This window comes from Peromyscus leucopus, chromosome 23, assembly GCF_004664715.2.
Source record: "Peromyscus leucopus breed LL Stock chromosome 23, UCI_PerLeu_2.1, whole genome shotgun sequence".
Classification (NCBI taxonomy): Eukaryota; Metazoa; Chordata; class Mammalia; order Rodentia; family Cricetidae; genus Peromyscus; species Peromyscus leucopus.
The window spans coordinates 42,260,462-42,283,256 of NC_051082.1; the positions used below are offsets into that span (position 1 = coordinate 42,260,462).

Here is a 22,795-nt window from a genome sequence, read left to right on the forward strand (position 1 = left end):
ACTATACACCATTATAATTCCTACCCATGCATTCAACCTTAATTCACTCAAACTCCCCCTTTTCTTTATAATTTTTTTTAAACAAAATCTTGAACATAGTTAGAAAAAACCCAAATTTCTTCATTTAAACAGTTCCATTTGTAACACAAAACCAGTTCCATAAGTAATTTCATTTTTACATAAACAGTTATAAAAAAGAGCTACATTTTTTTTAACACAAAACAATTCATGGATCACCACAGTTAATAAAGCATATATGCATACACAAAACTGCATCTTGAGCCTAGGTAGATAAAATAGATTTCTTCATTTAAACAGTTCCTAGTTCATCACCATAAGTAAATTCAAAATTGTCCCATTGCAATGAAATCACTGTTGTTCATTTAATTTCTTAAGTCCTCAAATTCAAATAATAAATTCTGGTACCAGCCTTCCAAATATGAAGAAATCTATAACCAAAATCTTTTTGTAGTTTTTAATCTCATTTTTTTAAGTTCAAATAAATTCTGGTACTAGACTTTCACTTCCAAATATGAAGAAAAATTTTACAACCAAAACCTTTTGCAGTTAACAGTTTTAGTTCAAACAAGTGTCTCTGCAATTTCATTCTCAAGCCAGAGACATTTTTAGTTACAGTAACATTTTAAACTGCAGCATTTCTGCTGCTGGCTCAGGTTATTCTCTGTGATGTTGATTTTCCATGGGTTTCAGCTGCAGATGCCTGGCTGTGGTGGTTGTGCTGGTCCTAGCATCCACCATTCTTAGTTTCTTAGCAGCTTCTGGAGCTTTTGGAATGGCTCACACTGCCAGCTTGTAGTCTGCTAGGAATCATTCATTACAGGCTGTTTGTTCAAGAGGCAAAGAATATTTTTATTTGCCCATAGGTTCCTGCATATCTAAAACAATGTTCAGTGTAGGGACTTCTTCCATTTGCTTTCTTAAGAATTTTAAAGTAGCTTGCTTGCTCTTGTAAGTAGCTTCTTGTCATGCAACTACCATAACAAACTATCTGCACAGTTATTAGGGAAAATAAGGTATTTTCTCAACAGAAGCTCTGAGCTTCATATCCTTTCAATTTTTCTTTGGAACTGACATTCAACAAAGTCTTAGACGATTTTGCTCTTCTTAATCTTTTAAAAGCTGTATTTTGCCGGGCGGTGGTGGCGCACGCCTTTAATCCCAGCACTCAGGAGGCAGAGGCAGGCGGATCTCTGTGAGTTCGAGGCCAGCCTGGTCTCCAAAGCGAGTTCCAGGAAAGGCGCAAAGCTACACAGAGAAACCCTGTCTCGAAAAAGCAAAAAAAAAAAAAGCTGTATTTTATTTTAAGTTTCCCAGGAGCATCATTTCAAGCTGAAAAATGTTTTTCCCAGGCAATATCACCATCTTTAGTGGAAAACGACCTTTCCCAGAATGCATTTCTCTTATATCAATACACTGTTACAAGCTATCTTTTCCCAGAGTTCTTTTTTGGGTCTTGGAGTCAACTTCTGGTTTCCTTGTACTGGCTTGCTTTAGTATTGAAAAGTTAAATTTCTGCCTTCAGCACGGGAGATTTGAACCATGTGCTTTGTGTTTTCAACTATGGGACATTGGGAGATTTCTGTTCTCCCTGAGCTGACCTTAACAGGTATTTTACTTTTATCTTATACTAGACCCAGATCAGAATTGCACCTGCCTCCTTAGCATGTGTTGAGGTATGCACTCCTGATACCAAAATTTCCTCTGGGCACTGCGCATTTTCCTTAGCCAGTCAGTGAAAAACAAAAGCATTTAAAACAGAGCTTTCCCACAGCTCCTTCAGAGAGACTCTCACTGATAGCTCTTTATCTCATTCTGCTTATTCCTTCCCCTCCAGATGCAGAGTTTCAGATACCTCAGGCTGTGGCTCTGTTCCTCTGCTAGTTGCCTCTGGAGGTAGGGGTTTTCCCCCACCCCCCAAATCTGCCTCAAATTCTAGCAGCTTTCTCCAGGTCTTGCACCTTCCAGAAAGGAATTTGTCTCTGCTCCATTTCTGTCCTGAGAATCAAGCTTCAGCTTTTTTATCAAGGGGAATTTTGTTATCCCCAAGCTCACATTAGGATAGGTATATTTATCCTAATCAGAACTTTCATTTACTTGGCCCAGTTCCCCAGTGGGTTGCATTCCTTTGACTGTGTGCTCTTGGACAGAGCTTATTGCCAGAGGCAATAACCCTTTAGGGCTTCACACCTTCATCTCACCAGGAGTCAGGATGCTTTCCCAGAAAGATGCTTTCTCTGAAGGAAAACAGCTTTACTCCTGCATTGTTTTCCATTCTACCTTGGCTGGGCTCTTTCCCCAGACAGTGTTCCTGACTTGGCAGAGCAGCTGCAGATGCAGTTCTGCTTTATTGCCCTCCCCACCAGCCCCTTCCATCAGTGAAGGATCTGTCTGCCTCAGCTGAATGCTGGAGGAAGGAACCCATTGACAACTGCAGGAACCCTAGTATCCCTGGAATGCAGTCAAACTTGGAGGTACTGGCTAGTTGCTTCTTGGTTGTTGGTTAGAAGTGAAGGTACAATGCCTAACAGAGAGGATTCACATCACTTTCCTCTGCTGCTTGAGACCAAAAACTTCCCAACAGGAATCTTTTTTCTACCCCATAAGCTCAAAGAAGAGTTTTTCTCTACTTGTAAAGCTCAAAGAAGATAGATTTTTTTCCCAGTTGTGTTCATAGGCCCCAAAGTTAGAAAATTGAAGACTTAGTTTTTCTGTCTCGTTGCCTAACTTATCTTAAGTAAATTTTTTGTACACTACCTTACACTTCTAAGTTTTTCCTGCACTATATTGCTACACTCTACCTTCCTTATTTTTCATAGATAGAAATTGAGAGAGAGATAGAAAAATAGAAATCTCAATAGAGGAGATTTTGCAGTGCAGCATCAGACATCCTTCCAGTCCATTTTTTCCTTTTCTCTTGATAAAACCCCCTTCCCTATTTAACTTTTTTCTTTCACTACAACACTGGACTGGCCCTTCAACAGTAGGTCCTATTCTTACTTTCACCAAGCACTCTGAGTATTATAAAAATATATTATTATTTTTTTCTCTTTGTCTTTGTCCTTGTTCATGGCACCATTCTGTGGAGGGGCTATCCACAAGCCCCACATTGCCTCAGAGTGCTCTTGAGTAGGAGCAGCAGGAAATATTACTTAGAAGGATATGGAGGGGGGAGATAAAGATAAAAAAATACAGGATAGCCTTGAGAGTGCCTGGAACCTATTCCAACAGGCACTGACTGTCTATGTGCTAGGCTATGTAAAAGAATGCCACGGGGTGGAGAAAAAGACCTCCCCACAGCACAGCCAAGTGCAGACCATCTCACAAACCTGCACTCAGGCCCGTGGTCCAATCATCCACTCTATGCAGACCTGTTAGGTAAAGCCTCTAGGAAACCTGAAAATGGCCTTCCACAGGTGCTACATTAGAGGGATTAGGAGGAGTGACCTTCTAGGAGTAGATGTGACATTGTTGGAGGAAGTTTGTTACTGAGGGTGGGCTTTGGGTTTCAAAAGCCCAGGCCAGGTCCATTGACTCTCTTCCTGATGCCTATAAAATAGGATGTAGAGCTCACAACTACCATGTCTGCTTGCCTCCATGCTTCCCAGAACGATGATAATTGACTATATACCTCTGAAAAGGTAAACAATTCACAATGGAATGCTTTCCCTCATAATTATTGCCTTGGTTATGATGTCTCTTCACAGCAACAGGACACTGAATAAGACAGTGGTTCACAACCACCTGTAACACCAGGTGCAGTGGATCTGGTATACTCTTCTGACCTCCTCATGCACCAAGCACACAAGTGGTGCACACACATGTAGGCAGAATGCTCATACTCATGAAATAAAAATAAATCTTGTTTAGAAAATAAAAATAAGGTTGTATTTGTGAACATATTTCCTTTTTACCCTTTTGCAGTGTCTTTTTTCCTTTCCACAGTAATCAATAGACTTTGCATTTTCTGCAGCTGAAGGAGTGAGTTATCTTCTAGTTTATACTTTTGGAAAAGAATCATGTTCACATTCCTACTTTACCTCTTGTGAATTCATAGTCTGTAGTGTATTGAGCAACATGATCAGTGTTATCACTAAGTTCAGAGATTACCAAAGACCATTCATGAACTTTTCCCATTTTTTTTTTTTTTTTTTTTTTTCGAGACAGGGTTTCTCTGTGTAGCTTTGCGCCTTTCCTGGAACTCACTTGGTAGCCCAGGCTGGCCTCGAACTCACAGAGATCCGCCTGGCTCTGCCTCCCGAGTGCTGGGATTAAAGGCGTGCGCCAACAACGCCTGGCAACTTTTCCCATTTTTATGTACACACCTCCAATTGTTTTTGGACACTGGTTATAGTAGGAGAATGTCTTCATGATACAACATAGTCACTTCTTCATCTGCTTTCTTTCTTTCAACTTTCAATTTTTTTTTGTTGGGGGTGGTGGTAGCATTGATGATGATTTTGTTCTGCTTTTTGCTGTTATCAGGTGATATAAAATTTCTAAGTTCATATTTTGTACATTAAAAAAAGTTTCTCTTCCAGGACTCATTAAATAAAATACTTAGTTTTCCCTAAAAAGTGCCATAGACCATGCATGTATGCACTGATTCAATGCAAATGAAGTAATGTCATCTGGGGTCTCATGTGTAGTGTGCACGTTGACTTGCATATGTTGCTTTTTCAAGTTTTGCCTCAGGTGGGGTGAGAAACAAGCAGACATGTTCATGCAGTCTTGTTCTGAGAACATACCTAATGCACTTGAGGAATAATTTGAAATATGAAAGAAAACTGGTGGCCGAGAACTTGTCTGCCACCAAAGAAAAAATGAAAATCTTGGAAACAGTTTGCAAGAAAAGTATAATTGGTAGCTCAGGAAATCTTAATGCATGCCCATTTTGTTTTATTGACTTTAACTGCTTAATATGGGTTATACTAGTGTCTCTGGTATATAGAGGGAGAAACTGAATCTCGGGGATTAAAATCTGCTCTCCAATATCCATAAATCATAGGAGATCATAACAGACTCTCATATGTAAAGGTAACATGAGAGTCTCTTTGGTACTCAAGTACATCAATATTCAACAGCTGTCATTCCAAAGAAAGCATAATAATAAGAAACATGCATATACAAGATTATACACACTTATTTGTTGAATTCTTCTTTCTCCCATGGCTTCAGTCTCAATGGTTTCCTGTAGAAAATCTAGAATGTAGGACTTGTGTGACACTGTTCTTGGAATGATGTGAACAAATGTCTACTCACTCCAGACAGTGAAACAATGACAGACCAAAGTAAAGATACTACAGAAGTTCTACTTGATGAACCAATGAGATCTATTAGGGAAGAAATGACTCAAAGACAGATACATTACCCAAAATCCACCTCAACATCTGTAGTGGCTCACAAAAACTGGAAACCTGGAGCACAGAGCACAGGTAGCAGGCAGCCTGACAGGTTGGAATTGTCTATTTTAGGCAGCTCTTCTGGTTTGTGAGTGTCTCTCTGAGGTTCTTACTGCTTATCTATGTTTGGGGAGGGAGGCTGAATAGTGAATTTGGTCAGTTTCAGGGACTTCTTGAAGACTTTGAGTTCCTTGCTTCCTGAGATTAGCAGCTTTTCTGCAGGATGGAATGTTTTTGTCTACTCTTAGGGTAGTGGTTCTCAACTTTCCTAATGTTCTGGTCATCTAATACAGTTACTCATGTTGTGGTAATTCCAAACCATAAAATTATTTTGTTGCTACTCCAAAACTGTAATTTTTATTATAAACCATAATGTAAATATATGATAAGCAAGGTATGTGTGGCTCCCATGTAAGAGTTGCTGAACTGTCAAAGAGATTGTGAACCACAAGTTGAGAAGCATAGTCTTAGACAATCATATGTTATAAAACATTTAGTTACTTAATAGCAATTATACCATTATTGAACCAGTAGGCACTTTGTGTGTGACAGCATTCAGGCTCCAACACTGCATAAGATCACTGATGTCTCTTCTCCTGCAACAGCCTGCAGTACTTTTGGGCAGTATGAAAGCTTGATGGTAGGTAGTAAGTTTCCTGACTACTCTGTGGAAATGGACTCAATTTTGCAGAGAAAATTTCAATACAGTATGGCAGTTAGGCTTCACTGTGGTTCATTCTAATTTCTCGTATCCAGGTCTACAGTGAAAGAGAAATAAATGAAGCAGTGAGACACAGAGAAACATGCAGATGGGTAAAGAAGAAGCATGAATGCATTTAAAGTTTCAAATGAAGTAGTTTCAAAAGTACCTGTAACTGTGGGAAGTGATGTATGAGTCCTGTTTGAAAGTAACATAGCTTCTTCCCCTGGACACTAGGGAAATGCCTTGAGGACAAGACCCAGAATCCACTCTGAGAATATTCAAACTCTAAAGATAGAGAGCCTGAACCTGAGCATCCTACAGGAGCAGAATCCTAGAAAAGTCTTCCCACACATTTATCTATTGAGAAACCTAGAGTTCACTGCAATTGTGGTCCATGGAGGCTAGAGAACAGCTCAGGCTGGAAGCAGAATGTGTCATTCACATGATTCTGCTTTTGAAGGAATGAAAATAAAAGAATGAGAAAGCATGGAAACTTCACTGAGATTCCTGAATGCTGCTGGGGCCAAACAATGTGAAGAAAGGCTGGATTTCCTGAAAGGGAGCCAGTAGTGGACATTGTATGAAGCTATAAATTTGGAGACCCCAGAACTTTGGAGATGCCATGTCCGTAGGACTTAAACTGAAAAAAGATGTAGGAATTGAGTCAAGAGGGAAGATGTACACAATGTAGATGACTGGGCTTGAGAGGAAGACCTTTCCAAGTTCCTTAGAGACCACAGGATTCCAACATAAGCCAGATGCTTGAAATGGAGTTGTATGATGTCATGTTTATCCTGCATAATTTTGGTCAAGCTACAATCTAAAACTTCCTTGCTGTAATGTCATTTATCTCTTTGGAACTAAACCAGTGACATTATATATTGGATCCCCGTTATATTGTATTGTATTATTTTTAAAATTCACAAGGATTCAGAGTCCTGAGATTGCTTTGAATCTCAGAAGAGACAATGGACTTTTGACGTAACTGGGGCTACTATAGGGACTATGGTGACTATGGAGACTGTGGGGACTGTGAGGACTGTGGAAGTAGTAACAAATAAATTCTGCACTTTGAAATAGTCACTGACATCGAAAGAAACAGCTCTCACCTCAAAAGAATTAAAGACATGTTTTATTCTGGAACATGTATGTGTTGACTATGGACTGCAAACATACATTTAGACTCCTTCAGATATAATGTTCCTGTGTGGAAAGAGTTCTGTGGAATTTTTATGATGAAAGAACAAAGTAAGCCATGAATCAAGGCATTTAAAATTGCTTTTGTTACATCATAGAGGTGATTAAAGTAAGATGGGGAAATCCCCCATATAAGCCTCAGATGCTCTTATAACAGTCTAAACTTTCAGGTTTGTGTTGGTAGAAACTAAGTTAACAGATTTCAAAAGTGTTTTTATCTATTAGTTATTGTGACACAGAGACTGTCAAAATGGCAGTCCAGGGAGGTAAAACACCCCAAGATAGGGAAAATAGGTTCTGGACCAGCAACATTCCATTCTCTTCACTTTACAGCAGCTCAAATCAGTCCATCAGTCTCTATAGATTCGGCTTCTTTCCAGGAGTTCTCATTCATATCCTGAACCTGTGGGGCCTGGGGCAGAATATGGTAGTTTATATGTGAAATATGTCCAAAGAACTCAGATGTTCTCATCCCACCTGGGGCAGAATATGGTATTTTATATGTGAAATATGTCCAAAGAACTCAGATGTTCTCATCCCACCTGGTGATGCTATGTATAGGGACGTGGTTTACCTCTTGCCTGTACTTTGTGTCTGTCAAATCTCCTTCATGTAGATGCAATGTGGTCAGTCATCTTATGCCCCAGCTTCACTGCCTTCTCCACTGTAAAGGACTCTGTCTTTTCTTAAACTGTTATTCCAAAGAAATTGTTACATTCTTAAGTTGCTTCTTGTCAGCCATTTGGTCACAACAGTGAGGAAATTAACATAGGCTGTATGACTTCTATATTCAGAACACAAAGCACACTGTGAATGTATGAGACTTAAGAATTCTTGACTGAGTTCAGATATGCACTGTTCTAAGTTATTCCACAGTGTGCCTTGACCTTAAAGACTCCATTTTATAGATAGCTTTTCATTCCAGTTTGAGGGTAGAGGATGTTTAGACTCAAAGGTGAAACTTGAGATAATAACCATCTGTTGAGTACCACCCATGTGGCACAGACTAATAAGTGACTTATTCCTAGGATTAGAAAGGGTGTCACCTATAAACTTATCATGAGAAATTGAGACTACAGTGGTCCATGGGCATCTTGAAATCCAATCAGAGAAAACAATCCCAAGAATTTACGAGACATGCCAGACCAGGGAAAAGGTGTAACTCGTCACCTGAGCCTTGAAAGTGGTGGATGCCTATGACCGTGATAGCAATGACCCCATACTAGTCTACTAGGTAATACTTTGTGTGTGTGTGTGTGTGTGTGTGTGTGAAAGACCAACTGGAAGAGAAATCCCAAGGACTTCAGCTCTCTTCAATGTTCTGCTGTTGCTCAATTTACTCACCTGCCATCTAATTTATTCTCTTGCTTGTCTATTTAGACCACAACTCTAATATTCCTAATCCAAACCAGATTTGATGGCATCTAGACTCAATTATGCAATTTTGCTGTCAATCCTGACTCTCCCATGACTTCAAAAACAGCCCCTTCCTTGATTCTAGTTCTGGGTTTATTATCTTTTCAGTACAGAATCTACATGCATCAACTTCAGACCACATCTAAAAGCCCTTGAACTCGATCATATCTACTTGTATTCATTCTGTAAACTGAATTTAGCCATACACAGAGATACGCAGATGTGTTGAATGATCTATGAATGAAGAGACTACTACATTTACCTTAGCCAGATTACCAAAATATGTGAGATAATCTAACAAACTCTTGCCATTGAAACCAGTGCAACTAGTGAATTTATTATTTCTGTGAAAACTGGCCTTGTAGAAAGACACCAATGTGCCCCCAGCTTCTGGCAGTGCATGCTTGCAGCATTCCTACCCTCTTGGAGTTCCACATTCAACAGGAGAAAGAGCAGGAAACTTAGAAGCACATGGTGGTTATTGAATTTCAAGCTTGGATAATTCCAACAAAGCAAAAGAATCTTCTGTTGCACATCTCAGCAGTGTTTTAGGTTACTTCCTCTTGTTCCTTCCTTTTAACACCACCCTCCTCAGTAGAATATCAATATAAAATATTCATTTGGAATGGAAGGATTGAAGAATGAGTTCTTGTGCATGTCTGAGCCTGTTTTTTTGCCATCTGTCTGTAAGAAATATTGACCAGAACTGACTTAAGAAGGCCAAGATTCACTTGACTCAATAAAAAGATCCCTTCAGGTTTTCCCTCACCTCCATGTATGTGCTCCTCTTGGAGGTTGTATCAAAATACCTCCCCTTTGCTATTATTCTGTCCTCCTTCACTGCTTCACTTAGAGTGTCAAAGATCACCCAACTAAACCAGAAAACAAGAGTTCTTCAGGACACGACAGAACAAATCCTTGGAGAGTAATGGACTGAGGAAAAGGTGAATCCTACAGTCATTTATCAAGTGGTCCTGGAGAGAGAGAGAGAGAGAGAGAGAGAGAGAGAGAGAGAGAGAGAGAGAGCCAGTGCGTGTATGTGTGTGTATGAGAGAGAGAAACAGAGAGACAGAGTGGGAGACAGATGAGAAAGAAAGACAGAGACAGACAAACAGAAAGACAGAGAAACAGAGAAAAAGAAACAGAGACACAGACACAGACAGAGACAGAACAAAACAGAGAGAAAACTCCAGAAACAAAAGATAAGGTAAAGTTTATTGTTCTGAGTATTTTGACACAATTACTGATGTAATTCAATCCAGAGTGGCACACACCTTTAATCCCAGCACTTGGGAGGCAGAACCAGGTGGATCTCTGTGATTTCGAAGCCAGTCTGGTCTACAGAGTGAGATCCAGGACAGGCAACAAAACTACACAGAGAAACCCTGTCTCAAAAAAACAAAATAATAATAATAATAATAATAATAATAATAATAATATTCTTTCACAACTTTTGTTAACGTTGGTATACAAAGTCTAAGAGAGATTAGTTCTCTGATCTAAAACTACAGCACTAAGTACAAGTATAGCTATCATTGAAGTTCCAAACTCTAGTCTCATATATGATCTTCACCCACACAGGATGAGTGAAGGAACAGCATTTCAGCCTGGATCTTCTGAATACACAGTGTCTGCAACTTGGGCTGCTTCAAAGGAACAAAATCATAATTCCTAGAAAGCTCATTGATGAGGGTGACAGCGATAAGAAGGGACATTCATTCTGCTCTCCAGGCCCCAAATGATAAAACCTTCTGTCAATTTTGTAGCAAAGAACAGAATGTAAATTACATCATGAATGCTCACTCACCCCTGCTTCCCAGAGTCTCTTTCCAGATCAAGCATCTACCAGCAAGTTTCTAGCATTTCACACATCATCCTGAGTTATTTTTCCAACTCTTTAGAGAGTTCCTGAGAAAACAGACTCTTTCCCACGGCAGCCATCAATTGCAAAGGCTCTGTAGGTAAAGGTGGGACTGCATGTGCACTTTTATCATCCATGCTCTGATGCTGGCATGCTTGATCTTATGCCACAGTCCCCAAGATCGCATGTGTGTAACTACACTATCATTTCTGGTTCTCTGCAGATGACTGTTCTCTCTGGCTCTACAGTACTTCTATGTCCTCTTCCTCAGTGATCTTTGAGCCTTGGGGGTTTGTGATAATATAAAAATGTCATGCCTGTATGGAATAAGGGTATATTAAACAACAACAACAAAACACATGAAATGAGGAGGGAAGAGTTATGGAGGATATAGTGGAAGAACCGGGGGTGAGGGAAATGGGTGCGGGTTTGTTCAACACACTTTATATAGTTTGTATGAACATTAAACAAGAAAGAAGAAATACAGGGGCTAGACAGATAGTCATTGGTTAAGAGAGTGTTCTGCTCTTGTAAACAGCAAAGTGTTTGGCTCCTAATATACACATTAGGTGGCTTATGAATACCTGTAAGTCCAGTTTCAGGGAGATTCATCAACTCTGGTTTCTCTGGACACCTGCATACATGTGCATGCATCTATACATGGACATATAAGCACAATTTTTAAAATAATAAAAAAATATTTTTATAAATTGAAAAGTTCAATAAAAGAGTTCCATACTTCACATCTGTGGGATAAACAGTGCTGTTATTATTTTTCATTCTTACTTTAAAGATGTGAAAACAGACACATTGGAAGAAGCTTTTGCAAATGATGAAGCCATAAAGCCAAGAAATGAGAAGAGTGCGTACAAATCTGAATTCTATCAGGAGAAAACTTGCATAATTTCAGAGGACAGAAGAGAAACTCTCTGAAGTGTCAGAGTTTTCCAGAACATGTTTACTTGCACTCTGCCCAAGTACTCCTACGGTCATTAAAAGTTATTACAAAGAGATTGTGTTCATAGACCCAACACTTTTACCACATGGTCTTTCCAAGAATTTGGGTTAAACTGAGCTCATGAAATCATGTAGGGAAGGTATTACATATACCCTTGATGTGCTGCAACACAGTCATTTCATCACCAGGAAGTTAAAAAAACAAGATAAGAGGATAAACTAATATTATAAAAAATTACTTCAAAAATTATCCATTTCCCAAAATGACCTCCAATCAGAATGGATTAGATGAAATACTAAAGACCTCACATGAATGATTATATGTATTGTGAACAAAATTAAAGATGAAATAAACTCCCCAATAAAACTCATGATGACACAAATAAACAGTTAAATGAAAAACAGAAAGTAAATAAAAAAAAAAAAACGTGAAAGAGGAATTCAATGAAGAGCATACTGAAATGCTTGAAGGGAACACATTCAGTGTACAAATGGCTTTGTGGAAAGCCTTGCCTGTAGCTAGAGTTTTCCTGTCTTGCCCACAGTCAGGACAAATCTCTCTCACCTGCCAGTCCCACAGCCGCTCAGACCCAACTAAATAAACACAGAGACTTATTTTGTTTACAAACTGTATGGCCATGGCAGGCTTCTTGCTAACTGTTCTTATATCTTAAATTAGTCCATTTCTATAAATCTATACCTTGCCATGTGGCTTGTGGCTTACTAGTACTTCACATCTTCCTTGTCCTGGCAGCTGCTGCAGGCCATGACTCCTGCCTTCCTGTTCTTTTATTTCTCCTCTCTGTTTGTCCTGCCTATACTTCCTGCCTAGCCACAGTCAATCAGGTTTTATTTATTGATCAATCAGAGCAACTTGACATACAGACCATCCCCCAGCACAGCCAAGTGCAGACCATCTCAGACACCTGCACTCAGGCTTATGGTCCTAATCATCCTCTATGCGGACCTGCTGGGTAAAGCCACGAGGAACCCAAGAATGGGCTCCCACAGGACATACAGAACATCCCACAGCACTCCCCCCCTTTTTTTAAAAGGAAGGTTTTAACCTTAACAAAGTAAAATTACATATAATTTGGGAATTTGGGCATAGCTTCTCTTACTACTTCCTGCTGAAGGGGGGCATTGTATCTTATGGGGATACAAAGAAAATTTTAGGATTATGGAATAGTCCATGAGGCTGTATTGTCTGATCCAGTTGCCTTCAAACCATTCTGGATGTTGGATCATCTGGGCCATGGTGTCATCGGAAACCTTTCAGGGGGTCTTGGCTGGTCAAACCTGATGCATTTTAATCTGGAACAAATCCATAGCCTCTTGCTTTCTGTGAAAACAAAAGCAGAGTCTCCTTTCAAAAGTAACACATCCTTATATCCAAATTTTGAAGTCAAGGAATCTTTAATATATATATATATATATATATATATTGGTTTAACTCAACATCTTTTACGATCAAATGTTTTTCTGCAGTTAAAAATCCCAAAGACAATATAATCCAGACTCTCTGTGTGATATCCATCTTTACATGGCTTATTTTTTATATTACTTTTACTTTCTCTTTAAAGACTTTATTTTTTTTTAAACTTTCTATTTCTTTATATAACTGTCTATGTTCCTTTTCCAAGCCTATGTACATTTTTGCACACATTGTAAAGCATTTAAAGTCTTGTTCCATCTGAATCTTTTGTTTACAGTTTGTAAACAAACAAACAAACAAAAGCAGCTGTGGGACTGATAGGTGACAAAGATTTGTCCTGACTGGGCAAGGCAGGAAAACTCTAGCTACAAATGGTGCCCAATGAGAGGGCAAGAGTTTCCACCTAAAACCTGAGAAAAGATTCTAAAACGGAGCTAAAAACAGCTTCCTAATTATCTCTCTCAAATGAGCGGCAGCTTGCCGGTTTGAGCTACTTGTGGCTTCCTGGTGTGTGCGCTCGATCTGCAGTTTGGCGGGAATGAGGCCTCTGCAAGTGGTGGATTTAGCCTTTGCTTGTACAAAACAAAAGGAGGTTTCTGGGCTACACACTGTTTGGATAAAAGCATAGACTCACAATAGCTCCCAGAGCTGGCGGTAAACGTACCACCGCCATGTTGGGAAGCTGAGGTGGGCGGAGCCAGCAGCCATAGCACTGTTTCAGCTTACAATTGCTGCAGTTTAAAGCAATAGATTCACAATAAGATAGATTCAGATGTCTTATTCAGGTTCCTCGTGGCTTTACCCATCAGGTCTGCATAGAGGATGATTAGGATAATTAGGACCACAAGCCTAAGTGCAGGTGTCTCAGATGGTCTGCACTTGGCTGTGCTGGGGAATGGTCTGTATGTCAAGTTGCTTTGATTGGTCAACAAATAAAACCTTATTGGCCATGGCTAGGCAGGAAGTATAGGCGGGACTAACAGAGAAGAGAAGAGAAATAAAAGAACAGGAAGGCAGAAGGAGACTGCTTGCAGCAGCCGCCAGGACAAGGAAGATGTAAAGTACTGGTAAGCCACAAGCCACATGGAATATAGATTTATAGAAATGGACTAATTTAAGATATAAGAACAGTTAGCAAGAAGCCTGCCATGGCCATACAGTTTGTAACCAATAGAAGTGTCTGTGTTTATTTGGTTGGGTCTGAGTGGCTGTGTGACTGGCGGGTGATAAAGATTTGTCCTGACTGTGGACAAGGCAGGAAAACTCTAGCTACACTTGCCCATAAAATGTATCAGGGCAGACTTTGTGCTTGAACACAAGATGGCAAAATTACAACATTCCAATGAGTAGGGAGATGGACTGGGCTTGTACCCATAGGGGTGCTGGGAACCAATCCACGGTCCTCTGAAATAGCAGCACATGCTCTTAACTTCTAAGCCATCCTTTCAGTGCCCCTCCTTTCTCCCTTTATTTTGAGACAAATATCATTATATACCCCTCACTTGCCTGGAACTCACTATGTAGATCAATCTAGCCTCAAACTTACAGAGTTAGCTTCTGCCTCCCAAGTGTTTCAATTAAAGGTATGCACTAACACTCTAGAGAAGAGCAAAATTCTCAAGAGAAAATTTTAATCCAGAAAAGTTTGAGATTGTGTATTTCAACTTTTGAAAGACACTAGGACACTAGACTATTACAACAAACAAAGATTTTCTGTCATAATAGAGAGAGAAATAAAAATATTCCATAAAAATGAATTCATACCCACTAAGTTACAACTACATGAGATTCTGGAAGGTACCCTTCACATTGAAGAGAAATGTAAACACCCATTAGGTCACAGGCAAGAATAAACTACACATAAATGAAAACCAAGCAAGAGAGGATTATGAGAACACCAAACAATTCCACAAAAGAAGTATATACCTTTTAACAACAACTGTTATTATTATTCCCAATTACCCAATCTAGGACTGATCAGGGGCAGCAAAGATGGTTCAGTGGTTAAGAGCATTGGCTCCTTTTCTATAGAACCCAGGTTCTACTCCCAGGATGCACATGGTAGCTCATAACCATATGTAACTCCATTTCTAGGGGTTCCAATACTCTTCTTGCACTCCATGGATATCAGAAGTGCAAGTAGTGTACAGTTTATATGCAGGTAAAACACCCATTCACATAAAGAGAGAGCAAATCAAATAAAAAATTAAACACACATAGTTGTAAAATAGATGAAAGGGCAGGAACAATGCTAGGGAGATGTATCCATAAAGTACTTTTCAGGTGTTCAGATGTTGAAAACCCAGAATGCTGGGTGGGCTTGACAACACAACAATTTAATCACTTATAAGTGGAGACTGAGCATCTTCAGAGCAAATTAGCTAGTTAGATTTCCATGTACAAACAAGTTCTCAGTTCAACTGACAGACTCTACCTCAATGGATGAAGTGAAGAATGATACCAGGAAATTCTTGATGCCAACCTTGGGCATCCAAATGCATGCCAACTTACATGTACATGCACCTCTCCTCAAACACAGCACAAACTCATATGTACAACATACACACACACAACCACAACCCTTGCAAGTAATGGGTACAGGAACAATCTAACATCAAAGAAAAGTGTCTTGTCATAAAAGACAAGCAAACCCTTTGAATGAAAGGACTGAAAAACTTTTTTCTCCCTGTGAAAATGGAGCTAAAAAATAAACAGGTGTCACTGTTTCAATTCATGACAGTTTTGGACCTTAAGGAATGAAGACATGGCTTGGGGATATGAGCAAGCACTTGCTGTTTGCTTACAGGGGACCTGGGTTGAGTTTTTAGACCATGAGTTCTGAAAAAACTTTAAAAAATAACACATATACTCATGGGTTAAGTGTACTAGCTGCTCTTGCAGAGAACCTGTGTTCAAGTACCAGCACACACATGGAGGCTCACACTCATTTGTAACTCCAAGTTCTGTGACCAGTGCATGCATGTGGTGCACAGACATAAATGCATATAAAACATCCATATACATGAAATAAAAATAAACAAATAAATGTAAAAACTATGAAAACTAGTGGTATGCCATGAAAGCAGTCTAAGAAGGATATTCATACATCTAAGTTCCTACATTTAGAAGTCGCAGATGCCTCAAATAAATAGCTTAATGATATAAGCTAGGGCATTGGAAAAACCATACCAAACACCAAATCAGTAGGGAAAGAAAAGAAACAGAGAATTAAGAGGAAGGCAAAAATTAAGAAAATATAATTGGGGAAAAAAACAATACAAAGAATCAATGAAGCAGTAAGTCCTTTGAATGGATAGACATCATCAATAAACCCTGAGACAAAGCCACCAAAGGAAAATGAAGATGCCCAAATTGATAAACTAGAGATGGCAATGACATCATGAGGATCCAGGAACATAAAATCCAGAGATTTAGGAAGAAAATCTGAAAAACATTATTTCACTTATTTCAAAATTTAAGAAAAGAAATGTGAATTTCTAGACAAAGTTATATACCATAATGAAAGCAGTAAATAGAGCAGATCTGAAACAAGAAGATGTAAGCTTAAAAGAGTTAATTTTAAAAAATCTCCTTATTTAAAAAGCAAGGGTATAAATGAACTGGTAAGTTTTACAAGATCCTCAAAAAAGGCCATCTTGCATATCAGATATTTACATTATTATTCACAACAGTAGCAAAATTATAGTCATGAAGTAGCAAAGAAAATATTTTTATGGTTGGTGGGCGTCACAACATGAGGAACTGTATTGAAGGATGGCAGTATTGGGAAGATTGAGAACCTCTGTCTTGGAGACAATGTTTCAAATATTACTTCCTGTGTCTTCCTCCAGAAACAGATGTATCAACTCAAAGGAAATTGTTACGCAGCACACCTGTAGTTGCTGAGGTTCAGCAAAGATACTGGCTTTGTGTTTCTTGATAATCAGGAGGACATGGTGAGGCTGGAGTTTAGCTCTTTCTCCACGGAACATGGATTATCCCAGGAGAAGAGAGAGAGGCAGCTAGAAGAGGATCCTGGCATTGCATTTATGATGAAGCAGGAATTGAATGAACAGTAGGGCAATTCTTGGACATTTTTGAGAATCGAGACCAAAAACCCATGTGCTTCCAGTCACTGAAATGCTAGCACATTGGGTAGACTCTGGATATACACTGCAAGAGAGCATGATTCAAAGCAGAAGATGAAACTAGTGTTCTCCAAATGTTGTCAACTTGACCTTGCACAACATATAGACACACTAGATCTGGTTGTTCTCCAGGTAATGGACATTCTGTGGTCCCTTCTCTTCCTTTGTTGGTGACAGCTGCATATGAGGTAGGATACAGAATCAGGGAAAATATGGGACACGGGAAGAGACAGGAGCCCTTCCTCCAGGAGTCTGCTAGAATCCTCTCTCTATTTGAGACTCAATAATTCCAGTACAAGTAACATTTGCTTAAGGCCTTTCTCCTTTCCCAGTTATAAATTACAGTTTTCTAAGAATATCACTAGAAATCACACTTACAATATAAGACATGTTGTAAATGCCTTCTTGCTCATCCTTCTACTTTATCAATCCATCCTTATAATTCCATCCAAGCCACTTCCAGAGCCACCCTACAGTCAAATTTACAGGCAAGAGAAAGGAGGCTGAGGAGATTGCTCAGTGGGTAAGGTACTTGAATGCTTGAAGCATGAAGGTGGAGATAGACACAAAACCTGGGGCTTGTTGTCATCTAGTCCTGCTGAAATGATGAACTCCAGGTTCACTAAGAGACACTGCCTTAAAAAAACATAAGGGAAATAGTGGGAGATACTGGACCCTAACAGTCTGGCTTCTACGAATGTACCCACAAGTAGGTATACCAAAATGTGTACCTGCACCCACATCCCCCGCCCTCCATATGAGGTGGAGAGAATACCTCCATCTCAATGGTGTTAAAGAAAATTTAGTGACATGGAAACCAACACAAGACAAATACATGTCTGCAAACTGACTTAACATGTCATTGAAGTTAACAGAAAGCCCAGAATGTTAATGAAGTGTGAGAATTGTCAAAACAGCTGGGTGTTTTGTCACAGGACAGTTGTAATCCCAGCATGTGGGAAACAAGACCCCCAGTCTTCAATAAATTAAAGAGCTAGTAAAAGTGAAACAAATTTTAATAAACTGTTCTGGAGAACGAGACACAAGCATAAAGAAAAAGCAAAAATGGCTGCCATAATGATGTGGCACAAGACAGTGAATTTATTTGTTTATTTATTTATTTGTTTTGAGTTTTTTTTGACAGAGTTTCTCCATGTAACAGCTCAAGCTGTCCTGAAACTTGCTTTTTAGACCATGCTAGCTTCAAACTCATGTAGATCTGCCTGCCTCTGGCTTCTATGTGCTGGGATTAAAGGCATGGGCTACCACCACCTGGCAAGATAGTGGTTTTTAAAGTCCCTCATCATGAGAAATTCTTGTCCTCTTTTTTTCCATGGGTTGACATTTGACAGTCATAATCTTTGTGTATTTCTTACATAATCCCATTACCAAATTCTTATTATCTTATTGGTTCAGGATACCAATTTTATATATATTAAGTGACTTGAGAATGTCTCATTTTTGCTCCTGGATCCAGTCATAAAGCAGTCTGCCTGAAACTTTTCAACACTCGGAATTCTGAAAACAGTATGTGTTATACTCCAAGCTATGAAAGAAAGAGGCCAATTCTCCTTTTGATCTGTGAATCTTTGAATTAAGCACACCTCATACTGAAAACTCACCATAATGGTTCATTTCCCTGTTGATCAAGACACCACAAAATTCAGACACAGGACTAGGAAGATTTGAGCTGAATTAACCTAAAACTCTCCTCCATGAGATCTAGGTTTCACAGTACCAGAATGTGCCTTGCAAGATGCCAAGAGAGGAAAACAACTAAGAGACCTACGAAGCTCTAATGCTTATGAACCACAACATAATCAGCATGGTAATATATTCCAAGGGTACAATAGTGATACTCGTGTCTTTGTGGTAACCAACAGCTGTCTAAGTGGACTCAAGTCCTGCTTCACAGGAAGGAAATCATATCTAGTACTGGAATCCTAGGCATTTACCCATGGCTAGTGAGGTCATGAGTCTTAGAGGAGAACCTACTGTGGTCACTTCACTAAAGCAACACATTTCCTAACTGCTTTCTAAAACACATCCTTATACTCATAGATTAGTGTAGGTATCACCCCACATCAAAGAAGCTACTCTTTGCAACAAACTGAGATGATTATATAAAACTACAACTAGTCAAAATGCAGATATGAGTTGATTTTGATGTGCTCAGTCCTAATGGACATATCTATAACACAATTCCTGTACTTCTGGCTTGCAGGACCAAGAAATGTACTGTAAGATTCTGTCTCCTAGAAATGATTGGAAAGTTATTTCCACTAGATACCACAACAATATGGCTACCCAAACAAGACCTAAACCATGGTAATATCAATAGCCATATTAACATGAAAGGGGGCAATCTAACAGAATCCCACCCATAAATAAAAAAACTAAAGGTAACTAATTACTGCTGAGGAGGAATAATTAGTTTATTCTAGGGATGTGTTCCCTAATTGACTATTCAATGCAAAGTGGTCAGCTGTGAAATCATACAAAAATAAGCCACACTAAATGGACTTAGGAATATATATATATATATTAATATATATTATATAATATATATATATATATATATATATATATTATAATATATATAAAGAAGCGATCAACTTTAGAGGGCATTAAGGGTAAAGTGGAGAAGTGATACAATTAAATTTCAATTAAAGTTTAAAAATTATATAAAAAAGAATTATTTGGAATTTCATTTATTCTGTGGAAATGCTTCTACTTAACATCTAAGGTTTCACTTTATCATGCAGCAGAGGAAAGCCTCTGATTAGTTTTTATTTTCTCCTGACAGGGTTTCTCTGTATAACACTGGCTGTCCTAGAATTTAGTCTATAGACCTGACTGTTCTCAAATTAGATATCCACCTGCCTCTGCCTCCTGAATGCTAGGATTAAAGGTATGTGCCACTACTGCCCAGATTTTTTAATGGGATTTAATATTTTGCCTGCATGTATGTCTGTGAGAAGGTGTCGAATCTTCTGTAACAACAGACATTTGTAAGCTACCATGTGGATGCTGGAAATTGAACTGAGGATCTCTTGAAGAGCAACCAGTGCTCTTAACAGTTAAGCCATTCCTCTGCCTCTGATTAGTTTTTGAACAATATCATCTTTGGATTTAAGACAGTCTTCATTTCACATTGTGACACTTGAACATGAGAGTTTTTATCTATAATCTAGTGATAGGTTTTGTCTCATCCAAAAATCACTATTAAAGTCATAACATCCCCTTTGATTGATGGCAGCCAAAGTTGGCTCCTGTGCTCAGAACCTGTGGTGATTTGAACAAGAATGTTCCCCATAGGCTTATATATTTGATGCTTAGTCATCAGGGAATAGACTCCTTGAGAAGGATTAGGATGTGTGTTTTTTTGGAGTAAGAATGACCTTGTTCTTGTTAGAAGAACTATGTCACTGGTGGTGGACTTTGAGAGTTCAAAAGCCTAAGCCAGGCCCAGTGTCTTACTCTCTCTTCCTGCTGCCTGTGATCCAGATGAAGAACTCTCAGCTACATCTTCAGCACCACATCTGCCTGATTCCACCACATTCCCTACCATGATGATAATAGATAATGATAACTAAACCTCTGAAACAGTATGCAAGAACCAATTAAATACTATCCCTTGTAAGAACTGCCTTCCTCATGGTGTCTCTTAACAGTAATATCATACTGACTAAGACAGACCCTTTACCACAGAGACATATCATTTGATAAGAACTCTTGGATCCTTTTACTGTGTCATATTTACTGTCACACATCCCCAATAATTTTTTAACACAAAACTTTTATTGTTTGCTTACTATTAAAAAACCAGGATATCAGAAAAAAGAATAAAATATCATAAACCTATAACTTTACACAATACTCTGAATAATGCTTAGATCATTTATCATTTTTATGAAAAAATATAAAAATATTTAATAGTAGTCTTTGATGCATTTATATACAAATGCACTTCTCTGTCAGTGCCTTTGCTTATAACCTTATGTTTATCAGTCAAACAGCATTCCACTGTATGCATAAGTTGTGTTATTTTCTATGAGGTCCCAGAGCTTAAAGGACTACACTGTGTTGAAACTTTTTGGTTTACCCATTTGTATAGTCTAAAGATAATTAAAAGTCATGAATCTCATCCTACTGAAACCCATATAAATATCTAATTCCACATACCTGTACTTGGTAAGTACATTGCTTTTTGTTACACATTTGGTTAAAGCAATAAGAAAAGACTAAAACAGGTAGAGGGTATCTTTGGAAGCCACATAAACAAACTAAAACAGGGACAGGGGCACAGATCTATGAATAAAGTAAACCTTCTCATGCAACACTCTGAAAGGCCAAACTTTACTGAACACAACTCTTGTGCACACAGCACATTACAAGTGAACAATGATGTCAGTCTCCATGAACTACATCATAAACAGATTTTATACATCATTGGGTATTTAGAAACAATGATATTCTTACATCCGCTACATAATATTATCAAGATCAAACAGTGCTCTGACCGATTCTGGTATTCATCTTTCAGGGGTTCAAATGAAAACCAAAAAAATATATGGGCACATTAAAAGATTTCTATTAGACTCTTAATTAAAGTATTGCCTGGAGAGAAAGAAATCTCTAGTTCTAAGACATAATGGTAAAAGTTGAACTGAAAATAAGAGTGTTAGAGTTTTTAAAAATGTAACCACAACTCCCATGCTAACAACAGGCACACACACAATCTTCAAAATGGACTTATAGTTGTATCCTTTCAGACAGGGAAAGGAATGAGAAAAACTGTGTCTGTAGAAAGGGCTTAGCAGCTAGGAGCACTGATTAGGGACTTGGGTTTGATTTCAGTACCCACACGGCTGCTCATAACCATCTGTTAATCCTACTCCAGGGATCTAACTCCAGCTTCTGGCCTTCTTGGGCACCAGGCATGAATACTGTACACAGACATACATACAGTAAAAACATCCATACTCTTAAAATATTTTTAAATAGACAGCAAAACCATATTTTAGTCTAGAGATGCCACCCAAGGCTATCAAGGAGTCAAGAAAGGGGAGAAGAGACTATTACAAATAATGCTGCTATGAACATAGTTGAGCATGTGTCCTTGTGGTATGTGTGAGTCTTCCTTGGATATCTGCCCAAGAGTGGTATAGGTGGGTCTTGAGGTAGATTGATTCCCAATTTTCTGAAAAAAACTGCCATACTGATTTCGAAAGTGACTGTACCAGTTTTCACTCCCACCACCAGTGGAGGAGTGTTCCCCTTGCTCCACATCCTCTCCAACATAAGCTGTCTGCAGTGCTTTTGATCTTAGCAATTCTGACAGGTATAAGATGGTATCTCAGAGTTGTTTTGATTTTCATCTCCCTGATAATTAAGGATGCTGAGCAATTCATTAAATTTCTTTTGGCCATTTGATTTTCTTTTTTTGAGAATTCTCTGTTTAGCTCTATAGCCCATTTTTAATGGGAATGTGTGTTATTTTAGTATCAGTTTCTTGAGTTCTTTATATATTTTGGAGATCAGCCTTCTCTGTCAGATGTGGGCTTGGTGAAAATCTTTTGCCATTCTGTAGGCTATTGTTTTGTCTTATTTACTGTGTAATTTGCATTACAGAAGTGTCTCTGTTTCAAGAGGTCC

The 22,795-nt window shown here is 38.7% G+C and overlaps 1 protein-coding gene across 1 annotated transcript in view; it reads right to left on the minus strand.

The window, feature by feature from the left end:
• LOC114687328 (cytochrome P450 3A13-like) overlaps positions 1–22,795 on the minus strand; it is a 190,302-nt gene that overhangs the window by 42,054 nt on the left and 125,453 nt on the right. The gene's annotated exons all lie outside the window — the stretch shown is intronic.